Source organism: Epinephelus fuscoguttatus, linkage group LG9 (genome assembly GCF_011397635.1).
Source record: "Epinephelus fuscoguttatus linkage group LG9, E.fuscoguttatus.final_Chr_v1".
Lineage (NCBI taxonomy): Eukaryota > Metazoa > Chordata > Actinopteri > Perciformes > Serranidae > Epinephelus > Epinephelus fuscoguttatus.
Genome location: NC_064760.1, coordinates 9,524,616 through 9,543,284, shown reverse-complemented (window position 1 = coordinate 9,543,284; position 18,669 = coordinate 9,524,616). Strand labels below are relative to the sequence as shown.

At 40.1% G+C, this 18,669-nt stretch overlaps 1 protein-coding gene across 2 annotated transcripts in view; it reads right to left on the bottom strand.

Annotated features, from left to right (window-relative positions):
• fstl5 (follistatin-like 5) overlaps positions 1-18,669 on the bottom strand; it is a 271,372-nt gene that overhangs the window by 237,945 nt on the left and 14,758 nt on the right. Inside the window, exon 1 of one of the 2 annotated variants that reach the window (XM_049585116.1) lies at positions 4,679-4,863. The exons of the other annotated variant lie outside the window; for it this stretch is intronic. The gene's annotated coding sequence lies outside the window, so the exon portion shown is untranslated. Of the gene's footprint in view, positions 1-4,678; positions 4,864-18,669 lie in introns of those variants that run through there. 2 annotated transcript variants of the gene reach the window in all.

Below are 18,669 nucleotides of genomic sequence, written 5' to 3'. Positions count from 1 at the left end.
AAGTGCAAGTATGAAGTTAGACTCACAAGTCAGTCTTTAGACGCTTTGCTTAACTAAAGACTAATGTCTTTCTCCCTGATTTTGTGTTTAGATGGGCGGATACAATTTCAGAGTTTAAAAAAAAATCCCTACGTTGCAGAACCAATAGCAAATCTGCAGGGCGGTCCTTCAGTGGCTCGCTGAACTCTTGGGCTTGTAAACATGGTCCCACTAGAAACACGTGTAGCAGTACAAAATGGCTCAGCCGCGCTCGCAGAGAATGTCGTCAAAGTTAGCGGATGTTTGTCGCCTTTGTGGCGACACATTCTCACCAACTAAAAGAAACAAACATAATCTTTTACAAGGCCATGACTCAATCGCAAATACTTCCAGGTAGAAAACCAGCAGAGCTTGTTTGTAAAGTCTATAAACACAATGATTGAACAAACATTACTATTTCTGTGTGCACGTTTAGCGGGGCTAACCGTTTGCCCTGTTAGCCGTTAGCGGTATCTGTAATAGGGAATAACTCATTAAACGGTCCGTGAAAAAAATATCTTTTCCAGCGGCTATCTTAGTTACAACATGATTGACCTAGCAAAGCAGTTTTGTGTTGCTATGTGTGGTATTTATTCAGTTTTGGGAAATCACGATGTCTAGAAAGCATCAGTGTCTGCAGCTGACAGGGACAGCTAACACTAGTAGCAAAGCTAACATCAGGACGTCATCTGTTAAAAGCCTCCCGTTGTCGGATACGACATGAAACTACTCCAGTTAGCTCAATAATGTTGTAACTAAGACATCCGCTGGAAAAAATATTTTCTTCACGGATGAGCACACGTTTGATAAAACGTGTGTTTGTTTCCTTGCGGACGAGAAAAAGGGGAGCGCACATTTCCGAGAAGGCGTGTCCTTTTCAAAAATGCAAGGGGCGTTGCTTTGTTGCTAGCCGTTTTCGCCAGTGTGTTAAACACACTTTAGAAAGGAGTGTCCTCAGACTATCAGAAGGTGGAGATCTCTGATTGTCTGGTGGCGAGACTAGTATGAAGTAAAATGCCCGTATTATAGTTTTTTAAACATTTGTAACATTAGAAATGTGGACTTCTACAAAGGAAAACTTCACTCCTTTTACAAAAAGGAATTTAAAAAATGATAAATGAAATAAGCTAAAATGTTTGCAGCAGTTAAGACCTCACAAAGTCCAGTTTAAGACTATTTAATGACTTTTAAGGCCATTTTAAGACTCTTTAGGATCTGCAGACACCCTGACGACCTGTGATATTTGAAAAAGAAATACTGATATTAATACACATATTAATATTGTGTAAATAATCCAGTGCCTGTTTCTAGGGTTGGGTCGGTTCTCGGTAATACCAATTCGGTCCGGTACTCCATCTTAGACCGGGTTTTATTTTTTGAGACCGACCGGACCGCATACTCGGGCAGAACATGCGCGGAGCGGACGCCACGGAGGTCCGCCTGGTAAAAGTGGACGTCCGCAAGCCCTGTGCATGCAAAGCACGACCGCGCAGACTCCGCTACGCGCACCAGTGTCACACAAAAGACTGTTCGGCATGTATTTTTCACATTGCAGGGATTTTTCACGGACATTTTTACACATAGTCCGCTCCGCTTATAGTAAGCCCGAGTCTGTGAGCTGCCTCTTCACCAAGCGCACAGCAAGCAGGAGAGAGATGGGGGTGGGGCGGGGACTGAGCTAGGAGGTGCGAGCGCGCATGCGCCTCTACTGTAGCCTGGAGTTTGTTTAATAGTAACGGGGAGTCGATAATGGAGGACAATTTAGTCTCGACGAAATCAAAGAATGCGCCACTATGGCAACACTTTGGCTTTGAGCCAGACGAAGGAGGCAACCCTTGTTTGCACTGATTGAGTAAGCTGCAAAATTTATTTGTAAGGAATAAAAGAAACAACTTCTTACTGTCACTCTGTTGTCCTAAGGTCATTTTTTATTTTAAATGAGTCAATTGCGCCCCCAAGTGGCGAAAATCCGGTACGACTTGATGCGTTTTTTTGACCGTTGTTTTTTTTTTTTTCTCATACCGATCCAACCCTAACTGTTTCTTTCAGTTCTACGCTTTGTCTTCCTCCCCTGAACCCTGTCTGGTTGCCTTTTCACTATCTACAAAGTGTAACTGCTCTTTTTGTACACTTTTGTATAGTCATAGTTAGAGACTGTCTGTCCGCCTATCAACATTCATATTTTAAGCGTAATTAATTTGGAAAACAAACCCAAAAAGGGCAGAATGCACAACAAACAAAGATAAAGATGTATTTGAATGACAACATTTTTTTTCAAAATGTCTATAGATTTCACAATAGTATTGTTATTGTGAACTCTTTTTGCCACAACAACCGTGTAGTGACTATCTGATACTGTGCCAGCCCTACGTGTGACCCCTTGGTTTCATATTTCTACTGGACTTGACTAGTTTTACCAAAGAGTCATTCAGTTTAACTATTCACCACTTTTCAGTGCCCTGAATGAGTCAAATTAGCCAGTCATTTACAAGAAAAAAACATGTCTAAAAAGTAAAATTAAGTGTGTGCATACATGTTTTTTCTGTTATTCATCTTAGCAACCCTCAGAATTATCTTGTGCTGCTCACTGAGGTTTGAAAGCTTTTGCCTCGCTCAGTTTAGTAACAAGAACATGCTGTGTGCAGTTCAAAGACACTACATGATTTTTTTTTTTTTTCAGTTAAAGTAAAACTATTCAATCTAGTTCTATTGCTGAACACATGCAAGGTTGCCATGCTTTCAACTCCCTTACATTTCCAATTAGTTGTTCAGCTGGAAACAGCAGAGCACTGTGGTTGTACTGCACACGTCCCCAGCGTCAATGGGGTAAACATCTATGGATTAATAACAGGGAAGTGCTGAAAAAAACATGCATCCTATTAAAACTGACCATGGCCAAACATTACACTGAAACGCTGAATCATTCTGATAATTTAATTACTGGAATTATTCAGTATGTTAGATGTTGTATTTCAGAACATATTTTGAAAGCTTTTCATTCACTGTATTTAGGATATACCAGTTAATATTTTCTGTGTCTGGGTGTCACATCTTTCAAGTGCTAGATATCCTATTTATGAGATTTACAAGGTCACACTCCTGCCACATTAGCTTATCTTATTTCTATTCTTATGCTGCCACAAAACAAACCGATGACAGACAGAATAGAAAGGCATCACAGAAAATGCTGCTTGAGCTTCCCCAGCTGATAATTTAAAAATCAAACCCTGTTCTGCAGGGTAGACAATTTTCTTTAAACTAATATTAGCCTATTCTGAATGGTGTCTTTAAATGCCATTTTTGCAAACTGTGTTTGAAACCTGTCAAGTGTTGAAATGACATCTGAAGCGTCATTCATCATTTCCTGTGGCAGCAACTTTTCAGCACTTTGGCAGGTGTATCCTTTTTTTTCCTATAGCATAAAGTGCAAAGTGTCAAAGGAGGAAAAAATAACTACTTTCCCCCCCATTCGTTCACTGTTATTTATCCACTTTGCTGAGCATGCATGCATTTTTTCTGCAATCACCCTGCTTCAAAGTCAGCCAGTCTTGCAGATTTACTCCAGGGAGCGGTCCAGTACAGTCGGACGTGTTGTGCAGCTGAGCTGCTTACCAAAGCTCAACAGTTCCACTGTCATATGACAGAAGACAAGGTTATGTTAACTCACCATGACCAATGAGATTTTTTAATAATTCTACATAAACATAGTATGACCTCTGAAGAAATGAGAAACCCAAAGCATTACATTTAGATCAACGTTGATAATATAATGGTGTCTATTATCAGATAAAACCTCAAGTCTGGAGGGTAACTGACACAGTGGCTATCCTCAAACATACAAGTTTCCTCTATTATCGATGAGTCAAAAATACAAATAACTTTTTGAAAACACAAATAAACCATAGCCCATTTTCTAATGATGCTAGCAATGTCAATATAACCTATTGCTTGGATAAGTGTGGTAACATTGTGTGCTGGCAAGTGCACTTAATCTCATACTGTTGGCTGTTATTTTCCATGACGTATGTAAAACCAATGGTGGAAGAAGTGCTCAGATAATAAGAGAGTGCAGAAATACTCTGTTACAAAAAAAAGATCCTGCATTCAAAATGTTCCTCAAGAAAAAATACAGATGTATTAGCATCAAAATACACATAAAATACCAAGAGTACTCCTTATGCAAAACGATCCATTTCAGAATTATATTAATATAAACATTAATAGATGACAGGTATAACTTTAAAAATGTAGCTGGTAAAGGTGGGGCTACTTTTAATTACTTTATATACTGCCATTTAGCTTAATTTATTTGTTTATAATCTGTAGTGTGACTCAGTGTATTATATTAATGTAGTTTGAGAAGTAAAAAGTACAATATTTTCCTCCAAAATGTAGTGGAGTAGATTTACAACATACAGTATGGGTATTATATAGCATGATAATGAACAATTTGCACTTTGAGTTAAGCTTGCAATGGCGAGACTTTGTCTTTAAAGTTATTATTCTGCAGGCTGCTGACCTGTAAATGTCAACTTTAGACTATGTTATTAGAGATTTATCGCCACACATTTTACACTGATAATCTTCAAAGTGACTTTGTAATCATAACTTTACTGTTAGCTAAAACGTTATCAGTACACTGGACAGTTAGCTTACTGACCGTTAGTACATCCGAGTGAGGAAACCGTTTCAGCCATTTTGTGATAATAAAGTTGTTGTTTGGAGGGTTGTTAAAAACACGAAGCCATATGAAGGCAGGTAAACTGTCTGAAAACACTCCAGGAGAACTCATGTCGATGGTTGCGGTGTGTACAGTCACAAAAACACACGGCAGGTGCAGGTAAATTCAAGTTCGATAAGCGGAGGAAATCCAAGATGGCGCAGACGTTCTTCATCGATTACAGACCGCTCAGCAGTACTGTGCTCGGTGCTGCCACCTGTGGCCGGATGCGGGTATAGCTACACTGAGAGTAAATGAACTTCATATATTAACTTATACTGTGGGGAAAAGGCACTGAATAAAGTCTCAGGTGTCGATTAGAAATCTGGTGATGACAATCTAATTATAGGCTATAATATTTATTATTCTAATCATGCATTTTAAATAGTTTAGCCTACTTAAGCACTGAACTTAAGTACAATTTAAATGTACTTGTACTTCACTTGAGTGTTTCCATGTTAAGCTTCTTTACACTTCACAACATACCTTTATTTTTACACCAAAAACATAATTCAAAGATTTTCCGTAACTCTTTATCCTCTTACAGGTAGCTGGTGGGTTGGAGCTTATCCCAGCTGCCACTGGGCGAGAGGTGGGGTACACCCTGGACAGTCACCAGACTATCACAGGGCTGACACATAGAGACAGACAACCACTCTCAATACAGAGTCACCGATTTACCTGACCTGCATGTCTTTGGACCGTGGGAGGAAGTCAGCGAACATGGAGGAAACCTTCGCTGACACCAAGAGGACATGCAGACTCCACACAGAAGGGCCCCAGGCCAGCCGACAAGTCCCAACCTGGAACCTTCTTGCTGTGAGGCGACAGTACTAACCACTGCACCATTATGCCGCCAAAAAACATAATACGTTTCTAAAAATTATACATATTGTATAAGGTTGAAATACCAAATAGTAATGTAACAGTAGGACTACAAAGAAAGGGGCCATTCTGTTGCCAATTGGGTAAGCCTACTTTTAGTTTTAATAAACTACTTAACACACTTTATGCTGCTAAGTATACTTAAATTTTGAAAGCAGGACTTGACCAGCGTATTTTCACAATACTTTTACGTAAAATATCTAAATGCTGCTACAACAACTTTGTATAACCCAAGGTTATACACCAAGCTCAACAGACTTTTAGAGGAGACAGTTTTTAAAGTGAAATGCAGCACATTTCTCCGACCTCAATCAATTTTCAGAGAGAGTGGAAACATTTATCTGCTTTTATATTTAAAATCCATGTCTTTAAGATGGATAACAGTGTAATTTTCAATAAAATATGTTATAATAGTCAGTAAAAATAAAGCTATCACGGCAAACACCTCACTGACACGGTTATATAAAGTTTGTCCAGTCAGCCCATTCAGGGTTTTCGTTGCAATATTCTCAGACTTTTATTCCATTTTAGGAAATTTCATAACATGTTCTCAAGTCTTCACTTTTCTATTAAACCGTGTATCCAGCAGGCAAAGTAGAGAAGTCCTTTTTTTATTTTTCGTTTGTTTGCTGCCCTTGTGAGCGACATAAAAAATCTCAAGAGCAGGGATTCTTTTAAACCTTACATTCTTCTGCAAATGTTAAGTGACACATAAACAACTGACTGTTCCTTTCCAGAGATTTAGTTTGTTTGGCATACACAAGAAGTTAGCCAGACAGCTTTTTTATTATTGTTGAGTTAGTGGAATTGGCTCATGATGCAGACAGACATTTGGTTTCTAGCAACAGATGTCCCTAGCATTATTCAGGTTTCAAAGCTACTCCAGTTGGTCACTACTGGGAAGGAAAATCTATCTGCCCCAGGGCCATTTCCAGTCAAAATTAAGCCCGCCTGCATGGCAACCGAGGCACATGGGCCTGTCTCAACTAGCTGGGATGTAATGGTGCTTCCAGTTTGCTCTGTAAACCAATGATTTCCTAGAGAGGCTTGTTTGAAATTATTCAAATTGTCAGCGAGGTCACTGGAGGGGAACTTGAAGTCAGCAGATAAACGGCTCTGCTTTCCTCCCTCTCCCCCCTCTCTCACCATATGCTTCAGCTGACACATTCCTGACCTCCTGTGGGCAGATCGCTTTAAGCACGCTCAGCGGTATTTCTATGTACAGATCAATTTGGTTGGAGTACTACAGTTTGTCTCTGAGATATCTGGAGAACACTGGAGCATCTGCTGTGTGTTTGCTGCCCAAGCACCCTGCTGCAGCATGTCTTATTTGGCAGAGTTATCATGGCACTTCTCATGCTCATACATCCCCAGCAGCACTGTACACTGATAAAGGACTCCTTCAAGTTCAAAGCACGTCCAAAACCACAGGCGACACACTTCCCCCAAGGGTAGTGTTTCCTTTTGGTCCTTGTTCTTCCTTTACAAATGCACAAAATGAGGCGCCAATCTCTGAGAAGGAGCAGCTCCTTACAACAAAGGATCAGAGGGATGACTTTGAATGTCATACATGCCTAAATGAATATCTAAGATAACACCCATGTTATGTCCCTGCATGGTGTCTGTGTGAATTGCTTTCAATAATTCCTTACATCGTGCTTTGCTATTATTTTGGTGCTTTAAGGGAAACATCAGCCGCCTCTGTAGTCCAGACGTTTATGATGTGCATGAAAATGACACGCTCGAGGTTTGAAAAGGATATGCTGATATGTTTTGCATAAGGCGGGGGGGTAAAAAGCATTTCAGTACATTTTTCTGGTGGTTCTGGAGGAGCAAAAAAGCTCAAACAACTCAAACAGACCATGCAGTTGGCGAGTCAGTTAATAAATGGCAAAGTGGGTTCATAAAAAGGGGCAGCGCTTGCCTAGAGGTTAGAGGCATTGGCTGGTGAGTGTAAGGTTGTAAGCTTATATGAAGCCCATATAAGCTCAGAGAAGCCGGTTGTTTGAAGTAAAGAGGGGGGGGGAAATTTCCCGTCGGAATAGACTGCTGAGATTCCCCCTGGGCACAGCAAACAACCCCAAATGTCTACGATGAAACTACATGCTGGCCGACAGGATGAGGAAGAAACTGAGGAATCCCTTTCTGTTTTCAGAAAAGACGATAATCTGATGTTTGACCTGGACGTTATAGGAAAAAGGTGGAGATTTGTACTCATACAATAACATTTTTTATTCATAAATCTCATATTTCTAAACACAAGCCTCATAACTTTAGGCACAATACGAAGGCTATAAATCACTAATGAAAGCTGAACTCTTTATTGGCAGTAAGGATTTTTTTTTCAAGTTCTGATTCTTTTATTCACCTTGTAGGAACGAAGCCATTTCTAACAGCTTTAATGAACATCCCAAAACTCTTCATTTCCCTTTCACACCGAGCAAATCAAAGTTGTTAATTACAACACTGATCACGAGCGTGAGCTGGTAATTCATTAATGGTAATATGCAGAATAAATGTGAGATTGTTTATAGTTAATTTCCAGAACAACTGCCAACCTGTTCAATGTGCTTCACTGATTTTTGCCTAATGCATTTTGGAACAGTCTCCACTTCCCCTAAAAGAGATGAATGATTTCCAAAATACTATAAATCAATTAACATCCCAACATTCATTTGTTTCATTTATTTCCTTTTGTTTCATGCAAAGTCTTTGAGAGTGCTGTCTTTACATGTACCAAGAGAGCAAGGTTACGGTTTGATTTTCATTGTTTGGTGTCACTTTTAACTATTTAAACACAACTTAAGAAAGACAGTCAACACTCTAAAATACTATTATTATCATGTAATTGTTATAAATGTTTTATTGCACTATTATTAATTTAAGTTGTCTCAAATTTTCTCAAAAGGAGTCTTCCATGTACAGAAATTCTAGCGACAAAAAAACAAACAATCCCAACTCAAGGTCAACTTTGTAGCTTTTCCCAGAGCTTTCAACTGTTTTGCTCCTCACGCTGAGATTGCTCAGTTGCCATGGAGATGGATTTGTTAACATGCAAGCTTAATGAAAGGTCCAGAATGTGCTAATTTGTGGAAATTACTGAGTCAGAAATGTTTAATAAAGTTACAAGATTAATTTATTCATCATTTTACAACACATGGTTGCATAATGAATGGCTCACACTACACTACTTTCAAAGTCATTGATTGCTGTAGTGTTCACTCTATGCAACATAGTGTCTTGTTATCTGAATTCTTGAAGTCACTGTAGTCTTCACACTACATGTCTGACCGTAGACACAACCAACTCGGCTGTTATCAGGTCATTAACTGTCCATTATCAGTGGTGATAAGTCATAGATATGGGTTAGTAGACACCTGTGACACCTTCTTTTAGGTTGAGAAGGCCATTATCAGGCCATGAAATGAAACTTTCTGCCAAAAAAGGGCCTTTATGGGACTTTCTCCTATGTGTGACAAGGTCTTTAAATAAGGAGGGAGAGAGGGATATTGGACGGTGGGTAAAGCAAAGAACTTTTACCCATGAGACAGGGGTTCAAGTCCCATTTAAAGGCAATATGTACATCCAACCATAATCTTTTACTAAACCTAACCTGTCATTTTGGCACCATAACCTAAGGAAAGTCATAGTGAAACCTAACTAACTGGTACGTAACTGCCAATAAATGGACTGAGCCTAACAGTAGGTGTAGCAGGTTCCTACTGACCCATATCTATGAGGCTTTTGACCACAGATTACGGCCCTGCAAGATTTTTCACCTGGAGGGATCCCAGATGTTATGTGAGGAGCGGATAAACCCGCTACCAAGGGTTGGGCGGGTGCTTAGTAGAAAATATCAAAATCAAAAAGTGACTAGCATTCCAAGTAGGCTAAGTTATTAGCTTAACAACTTCCAGATACATTGCACGCAATAGTCCACCTTCCATCATCCACTGTCTTGTAGTGCTGCTAATCTCTGTCCTCAACCTGTACCTTGTGCTGTAATTGGCTATAACTTGCTAACAAGGCCCCTGACAGGTCCAGTTAGCATGCAACAGTGAGCCTCTCAGCTTGTGTCTTTAAACAGTTCACACATAGCCATTGAGCACCAATTTGCAAGCATGAAGCCAACAACCATTTGCCTCGGATCATGAGCTTTTGTCAGGAAGCTTCAAAAACTGTCAGCGGGTGGAAAATCAGGGCTTAAGTTGAGTACTTTGAAGAAGGCATTAGCGGTCTCAAATATCAAAATTTGAATAGACAAATAAAATGAAATAAAGTAAAACAGTATAAACAGTTACCTTTACACAAATCTTCATATACTAGAGAGACTTTGGTGTAGTGGGATTGAGGGTGGAGCAAAGGTTAGTGGTATGGTTATAAGTCATTTTGTAAAACTATTGGCTCCAAGGCTAAGAATGATCTTCGGTGCAGTGATATATTAAAGAACATAAAATATAAATATTGTTTTGCTGCTTCCCAGTTTTAGTCCTTGTATTTTTATCACTGTGCAGTAAAGTATAAGTACAATACTGATAGTCTTCTTTATTTTTTGGCAACAACTTGGGAGATTTACGTTATCATTGTTGTAGAATTTTGGCACAGCTTTGCCAGAGATCACTCGCCTATTAAATTTTCAGGCCAGCACTGTCACATCTTGCCTTCTGTTGATAAACTTTGAAGCTCTGGTTGTGTCTATTCAGACATGCTGACTATCATGGCACATGATAACTGTTCAGTCCCTCTGTTTATTCCAAGCTGTTGCAGCAGCTGGAAACATAAAATGCATTACTTCCTGTGTGCCGGAGGATTTTATTCAGGAAAAAAAAAAACTCTACTATAAACCAGGTGCTTAGAGCCACAAATAAAGCTGAAAGCTGTCATGAATGGGATATTCTTTGAATCACAATTCTGTGATATCAATTGGCAGTACAGACTGAAACTTTGTGTCCTTTTCAAAGGGAACCTTTCCTTGAACCCAGGAACATTAATAGAAACTGTTTCGACTGAGGCAACCTTTTGATTGCTGGATTGTAGTTCCTGCCCACCGAAAATGTTCCTACTCCCATGGGAGTACTATCTGATTGCTCAGGACCTAACAGGTGGCGTTTGTAGCACTAAAGGTCACTGACTGGTTAAACACAAGTCCAAAGGCTGCTACAACTTTTGTAAAGCATCCATTCAAACTGCATGAGAACACTGTTTGTCTGTACAGGGAATTTCTTTTGTTGTTATGGCTGTGTAAATTCAAGTTGTACAGTTGATTTTCCAAACTTTAATGATTCTTGAAAGAGGACCCTGCACACTGCTCTTGCTCAGCTTCACAATGTATTGATTATACTAATGTTTCAGGCCCTCTGGACCTTTGTGTGTCAAGTGATACCCTCCAATGCACCTGCATCTGAGACAGTGGAATGTGTGAATATCTCCCTTTAACTAAACTTTAATGAAGTAGAAAGAGAAGATTTTTTTGCTTTACAGATGTAGGCCTTGCCTTCCTTGTGGGTCCAAACTCAATTTCTACCTCTGCACATCTAATTTGCCTCCTCACCATCCTTGAGATGCCGACGAAGCGCAAACACCAAGCTAGTTGCCAGAAGAAATGTTGGTATTGTACGTTTCTGCAATCAGCAGATAAGTTACATTTGTATGTTATTATGTAGCAGGTCTGTTCAAACTTTATGTGTTTGTACATAACAATGATGTGATTAATGTGTGGTTAGGTTTGTAAAGCACAAAAGTACCACTTGGTTATGGTTAGGAAAAGATTATGTTTTGCCCAAAGTATTGAGCATAGCATTAGTTCAGACAGGACATGATGTCAAGCTCAGCTCACATCCCAGCTACATCAGCTGATCTCAAACAGCCCAGTCAACTGATGGAGCAGCTGATTGATGGAGGGGAGTCAGCTGATAGATCACATGATTCCTTTCTATGCAACCAATTGGCAAATTCAGGGTGCCCTATTTAAACTGCTTTGGCCCGCCTACTGTTGCTGCTTCCTCTGCATGCTGCTTTGCAACCCACCTCCACCCCAGCTCCTCCTTTTCATGCTGTGTCTGACTTATCAGTGTCATCTCTCTTTGTCATTGATGCTAGTCTGTTCTGTTCCCAGAGGATCTCTGCTGCTGCTCTCCCTCCCTTAGGCTTTTCATGTAGGTGCATGGAAGGGCAGGCAGGGAGGTTTGCTCTCTCTGCCTTATGGCTTTTTATGTAAGCACATGGAAGGGCAGAGAGGTGTGCTCTCTCCGCCTTAAGCTTTCCACTTAGGTATATGGTAGAGGCCTTCTGCGTAGGCCTCGGGAGCTAAAACTCCCACGTTTGGTGGCTAAACAACTGCTGGAAACACAGCAAAGACCAAGAATCAAACAATTACTTTGTTTGTTGATCTGGAACAGTGGTCTGGAGCTTGGCAGGCATTTGGCCTGGGTGTCACTCATCCATCACCCCCTCCACTCATTTACAAAGTCAGCTCATATACTACATCATTTTAGAAACACTGATATGATAGGTATGAAACGTACAAATGTGACATATCTGTGGTTTGCAGAAACATACAATGCCTACATTTTCTTCTGGCAACCAGGCTGCAAACACATCTGTACCACAATAACTTTCAGTCCTGAGTTAGGTTTTGAATTAAACTGATTTTTAGCTCCTTTGACCATTTGGTCCAAAAGCCCCTTTTACCACATACTTCTAATCAGAGAGTGACTTTAACTGAACTGAACCAGAACCAAATTTTTATTCAGAGTTTTCAGTGATTTAAAATTCTGACACGGCTCATCTCATCAACACTTCTTTTTCTCAGAAGAATGTGGCAACACGAACAGTCATGTAATCTACCCAAAATTAAGTGATTCGAAGCCACCTCCTCACAAAACTATCGTTGTGTAATCACCGGCCATTCATCTAAATTGACATGGTGACAGATGTTTTGGTGAGAGCATGTACAGCGTCTTTTTGCTATGAGAGCACTTCCTCTGCAGACACCCAGCTGTGCTGGCAGCTGTATCTGCTGACAGCTAGCATTGATTCTGCTTTGTGTGCTGCCTCTAAATGTCCTGTGATCTCCATAGTCGGAAGACACATTTACATCTAACATATTTAGCTCATGTTTCTGCACAGACCGACTCAGATGTGACCTTTACCTTATGCTCCAGTCTGTTTTAATTAATAAGGAGTCCCTGCTGATATATAGGGAAAAGATTTTGATGTGGCTGACTGTGGATTAAATACGGGTCAATGACACCTAGGGAGTTATAATCCGGTCCTTTTGATATGCTTTGCTTTTAACTTAAATAAAACAGTGTTTTCAAGACATCTTTAAGCCACCTCTTTACCAGCAGCCTTCTGTTCAGATGGGTAAAAGTGTAGGACTTCATTAACTTTATCCTGGTTGGTGCTTTAACAGCAAAACTAATGAGCAATAGTCACTACAGCATGAGGAAATAGTTGAAAAGGGCTCTCTTTTAAAAAGTAAGGCTGGGTTTTATTTCTTTCTTTTCATCTGAGGAGCAGTTTTCAGAAAGGGGGATTTCTTTGTGGAGCTTAAATTGAGTCCAAATAGTTGAGCCAAATCTGAGCAGGCCTCGAAAAAGCTGAGGCCCAAACCTGGCACAGCCTTAATCATCTCTCAAATATTCTGGATCACGTCCAAATAAGAGGCACTTGAGCTGCCTAATGTCCCTCCATAATCACCATGATATATTAAATATGACCAGTTATGCTAATGGCCTAATTCATTAACCTAATTAATGAGTTTGCTTAATGAATAAGCATTAATTAGTGTATATTTTATGTCAATATGATTGTCGTCATGTAACATGTAGCTTTTTCAGCTCTGCACGGTGTTGTGAAGCAGTAAGGTGTTAAACTAATTTAAGTTTTTCTACATTGATATGCAAATGTATGCATCGAAGTGCTCCAACATCCAACCCCATCATTCAGGGATCCGCAGTATAAATATGAAGTACAGCAGGCCGTCACCAGTGTGATGATGTAGCGTCTTCTAACATGTGCAATGCTGGTGGGAGGTGAGAAAGTGAAACCCTGTCCTAAAATCAGAAGATAAAATAGTGTGAGGAAAAATCTCCATATTTTATTCTCTATTTTGGCCACAGTTACATTTCATGGTATTGTAACAGCACTATGTTAAAGTGTTTGATGGGGAGCTGTAACACAAGAGAGTCAATAATAAGTCAGTTTGATTCAAGAAACTCCAAAAATAAGACAGGATAAATCCGAGCATGACTGACTGACTAACTGACTTGCTGCTACCTCATTAACATGCTGTTAAGGTGCACTTAACCCTCAGATTGCTCCGGTGGGGCTGCTCAGTGGCTAGTAGATAAAAACTGTGGTTATTCAGGGCAGCTCTCAGGTGTGACTGTGTGTTATGAGGCATGGCATTGTTTTCATGCTCAGTGGACCTCGTCTGCATGACTCAAAGTTAGGAAAAAAAGTTTACTGCAAGGCATGGATGGATTACTGAGCAGGCCTACTAGGCACAGGGCCCAAGGCCCAAAGTATCAGGGGCCCCCTGGCCTTCACTTGCAAAATGTCACTCAAATTAATATGTACTGGCCAGAAGGAGACCTAAAATGACCACAAATAGATGCAAAGGAACTGCAAAGACATGCAAAATAACTACTAAAACAGGCAAAAGGCCATAAAGAGAAAATGTCTACAAAGCAGCATAAAACAGCCAAGAAAGACAGAAAATTGCCCCAAAGAGACACAAAATTACCTTAAATAAAACACAAGATGGCCTCAAAAGACCCAAATGACAACAAAACAACTAAAAAGACATAAAATGACCACAAAGAGACACAAGAGAACTGCAGAGAGACAAAAAAATGTTTGCAAAGCTATACAAAATAACCCGAAAAGAGAGAAAATTACCCCAAAGAGACACAAAATTACCTCAAAAAGACCCAAATGACTAAAAATGACTCAAGCCAACTAAAAAAGACACAACATTACAACAAAGAGATACGAAGGAACTGCAAAGAGACACGAAACAACTACAAGCAGATACAAAATGACTTCAAAACAACACAAAATACCAAAAAAGCAATATTGAAATTGCACCAATCAAAACAATGATCCGTTTCTAAATAGAGAGAGGAAAAGTGGTGACATTACTGAAAACACTGGCAATCTGTTTTACATTGGGAAAACATTTTTAAATAAGCAAAACAATGACACAGAACAGAAATCTAAAGATGGATTATTTGAATCAGAAGGAGCCTGAAACATGAAGGTCTTTTTTTACCAGCCTATTCAAAAACAAAGAGGATCTGATCAAAGAGTCTTAGTTAATAATTTAACATATAATGAACAACAGGTTTTTTTTAGACAATATGGATGGTTATATATACATATACATAAGAGGCAGCTGTGGCTCAGGAGGTAGAGCAGTTGTTACCTATCGGAAGGTGAGTAGATTGATTTTCAGCCCCTTCAGTCTGCATGTAGAAGTGCCCTTAGTGTCCGTGTGTGAATAGGGTGAATGGCCCCTTTAGTGTAAAACGCTTTGAGTGGTCACTAAGACTAGAAAAATCCTATATAAATGCAATCCATTAAGTATTTGAAGTTAATGCACTTAAAAATAAATTGCTACCAGTGAAGTTGACATCTAATATCCGGAGACAGCCATCTGAGTGTATCTAGCATTGTGCAATGGTCTGTAAAATAAAGAACAACCTTATATAAATCTGCGGAGTCTGCTGTATATATAACATGGAGGATATGAAGATCAGTTTTCAAGGCATTCTGGTAAACAATGCCAGCTAAGTCCATTATTGGTAATACAAGTTGTGGAGTGATACGGAACACCAAAATTTACTTATTTTTATGACATGATCAAAGCAGCCTGGTCTTTCTCCCAAATGCCACTTGGTGAGTGACCCTCAGTATCAGATATGGGGTCACTCCTCATCATTATTAGACACGGTTTAAAGAGCAGGAAAGTCTGCTAAGGGATGTGGATGGAGCCAACAAGCACAGGATTTTCACCCAGGAGACCGGTGTTCATTTCCTGTGTTTCACTAGAAGTCAGTTTTGAGTTATTTTGTCACGTCACTTGTTAAGGCCATCTGCAAGCATCTGTCACCCTAAACAGTGTTGTGTGTCCCGCACTGTTGCCCCTTCTTGGCACCTATCTGCTTTTTTTGGGCTGATTTAGCATGTTGAATTGGTGAAGGAGCTGGTCAGTAAATGAAATCACTCTGATTGGCTGCTCATTTCAGCACGTGAGCAGAAGTGAGGAAAGTAAACAAACAGGACTGTGATTGAATGTGCTAACTGGCTAACTAGTGTTATGACAGTCTTCTGGTTTCTCTTCTTGAATGACGATTACAGACGACTGTAGTCTGCTGGCGTGGAGAGTTATTTCCTCTAATGCAAGCACATAGTGTACGCGCTGGTTGTCGGCTGTAGTCTTTGCAGTGTGTTCTGGTACATGATGTGAGGCAACACAACAGTTGGCTTTCGCTGTTGCTAGTCCTCTGAAGTCAGTTTGGTGTGTCTGAGCCTTTAGTCACGAGTCATCTTTCCCTAACTCTTACCAAGCAGATTTGTTGCCTTAATCTAGCCGCCAACCTCTTCTGTGTCAAGACAGCACATAAAAGGCTGCCTCTAGCATCATTATACGTAGTAACACAAAGGGCTTCTGCATAAGTGTCAAAATATGTGGAGCAGGGATGAGATCGTGTTGATTAATACATAATTTAAACGTAAGTACAGAGTCAATCCACACATGTAGACATTTCTTTTTCTTTTTCTTTTTCTTTTTTTTACCATCTCCACAATTTAAAACCAAGCGGCAACCTCTGGGGCTGAAAAATTAAGTCAACGCTCAAGTGCCAAAAACTGCAGTTCCTCTAATGGCCACTTGAGGCTGGCTCCAAAAGCCAGTCAATCCTCATAGACACTCAGTGTTAAAATGCCCAACTTCACCAAGATGGTTACAGCAAATATGCCAAACTCTAGTCTTCAAACGGCAGTCAGCAAACCAGTGGGTAACATCATGGTGGCTACATCCATTATTTTGATACAGTCTTTAATTACCATCAAAATTGAATTTGGAGTTGAGGTTCTGTCTCTAACCGAGAAGCACTTAACAGCTTTTACAGAGCAGTAGTTTGTTAGCTGACTGGTTCTTCTGTTTTCAAGCACATGATTGCTCAAACGTAACTGTCAACACTCTTAATATTGTCACAATGAGTATGCACAATTTGAGATTAATTGGCTAAAACCTGGAAAACACCAGTCTGGTCATTTAACTGTGCTGAACACCAGCACAAAAGAATTTCAGAGCAACTTTTCTTATCACTTCAAACACCTCATATCAATCACATCTCAGTCCCTACTGTACATTTACAAGCCCGAGTTCACTGCAGCACTACATAATTAATTCAGACTTCTTAGGATTCGTGAACCCTCACTTTCACTGGACTTCAAAGAATTAACTTGCCATCTACAACCGAGCCTCTGAACCCTTAAGGAGCCCGCTGCTCCGATATCCCCAACTCATTAGACGGGACGCACTGCTCCAAATGCCAAGCGGATAACAGCAGTGCATCCTCGTGCCACCAGATAGCAGATAAAAAAGGGAGATAGGCCCTTGTGTAAATTTGTTGGCTGCATGTTGTGATGACATAATTCATTATCCCCTGTCCTTTTTATGAGGCTGTTATCTGTTTCATTCAGATATCTATCCAAACGCATAAAATGTGATTACACTGAGCTTTGAACTTATGCTGGTGTGTTGCGTCTCCCTAAATCCCTTGTGCACCACAATTTACCACTGAAGGAGGAACGTCACAAATGCATCCTGGGAATGTGTTTATTGTTTTGTGTGTGTGTGTGTGTGTGTGTGTGTGTGTGTGCCTATATGTGTGATTAGATAATGTCCACATAGTGCTGTGTCTCCTCTAAATTTATGCCTACATAACTGTCAGTCATCCCTTTTCACACCCAGAACTCTAATTAAGTTTTGATATACTCTGCTGCCACTATTAGGGTCACACAAACAGATCATATTTTGCATGTTTGGAATATTTAGTGAATGTGGGAATACGTGAGCCAGTGAGGATGGCAACAGTGGATGAGAAAAAGTTATTTTTCGGCCCCGGTAGCGTCTGCAGAACCCGAGAGCTAAATCACTTTCAAAGTTAATCTGCTATAAATCCTGGCAGGCCGTCCAAATCTAGGCAGAGAAACTTCTGAAATCAAATGTGGAATTTCAATGATCCTCGTGCTCAGAAAGCAGACGCTTCACTGGGATTCAGCGACAGTCTCAGGAACAAAACAAGGCAGGTGTTTCCCTCCTTATACTGTAGATGGGATATTAAAGGACTTCTGTAGGAATCACAGTGATGTCAACCGTGTGAGGCTGGTGTACACGTCGAGGGGAGGGGAGGGGATTTAGAGCAGGAAAACATTAAGAAAGTCGTGAGGGTAACGGGAGTTCAGCTGGTCAATCACTGGAACGTTAATGAGCCTCTGATGTGTTTCTAACTCAGCAGCTTGCTTTGTTCTCAGCAGGACTATGGATGTTTTGTGTTACGGACTGTGGGCTTTCAGTGATCGCTAAGACTGGCTGTGGGATCCTGCAGGGACTCAAACATTATTTCCTGAACTTACAAACAGGATGTGCCACTGTCAGTTTAACCTTTTCACAGTTTCCTTTTTCAGTTCAACCTTTTTTTCATTTTTATGTCCATTTAAAATAGAAATAGACACTTTTTTTTCTACCTCTAACCTAGTTGCGGTTGGATACTAACAACTGCAGTGTGATTATAGGGTGGTTGACCAGATGGTGACATTGTTTCCATGTCCAATAACAGTCCAGTCAGACCCTCTCTTACAAACCATGAAATATTTATCACGTAATTGCTGTAATACAAACATCGATGTATGTATTTTTTTTCATATGACAGTTTATTGACAATTTATTTGCTGGATTGTGATTAGACGGACACAATATGATGTGTGTTACACATCCAAAAATATAGTATAAGTGACACTGTATTAAGAGT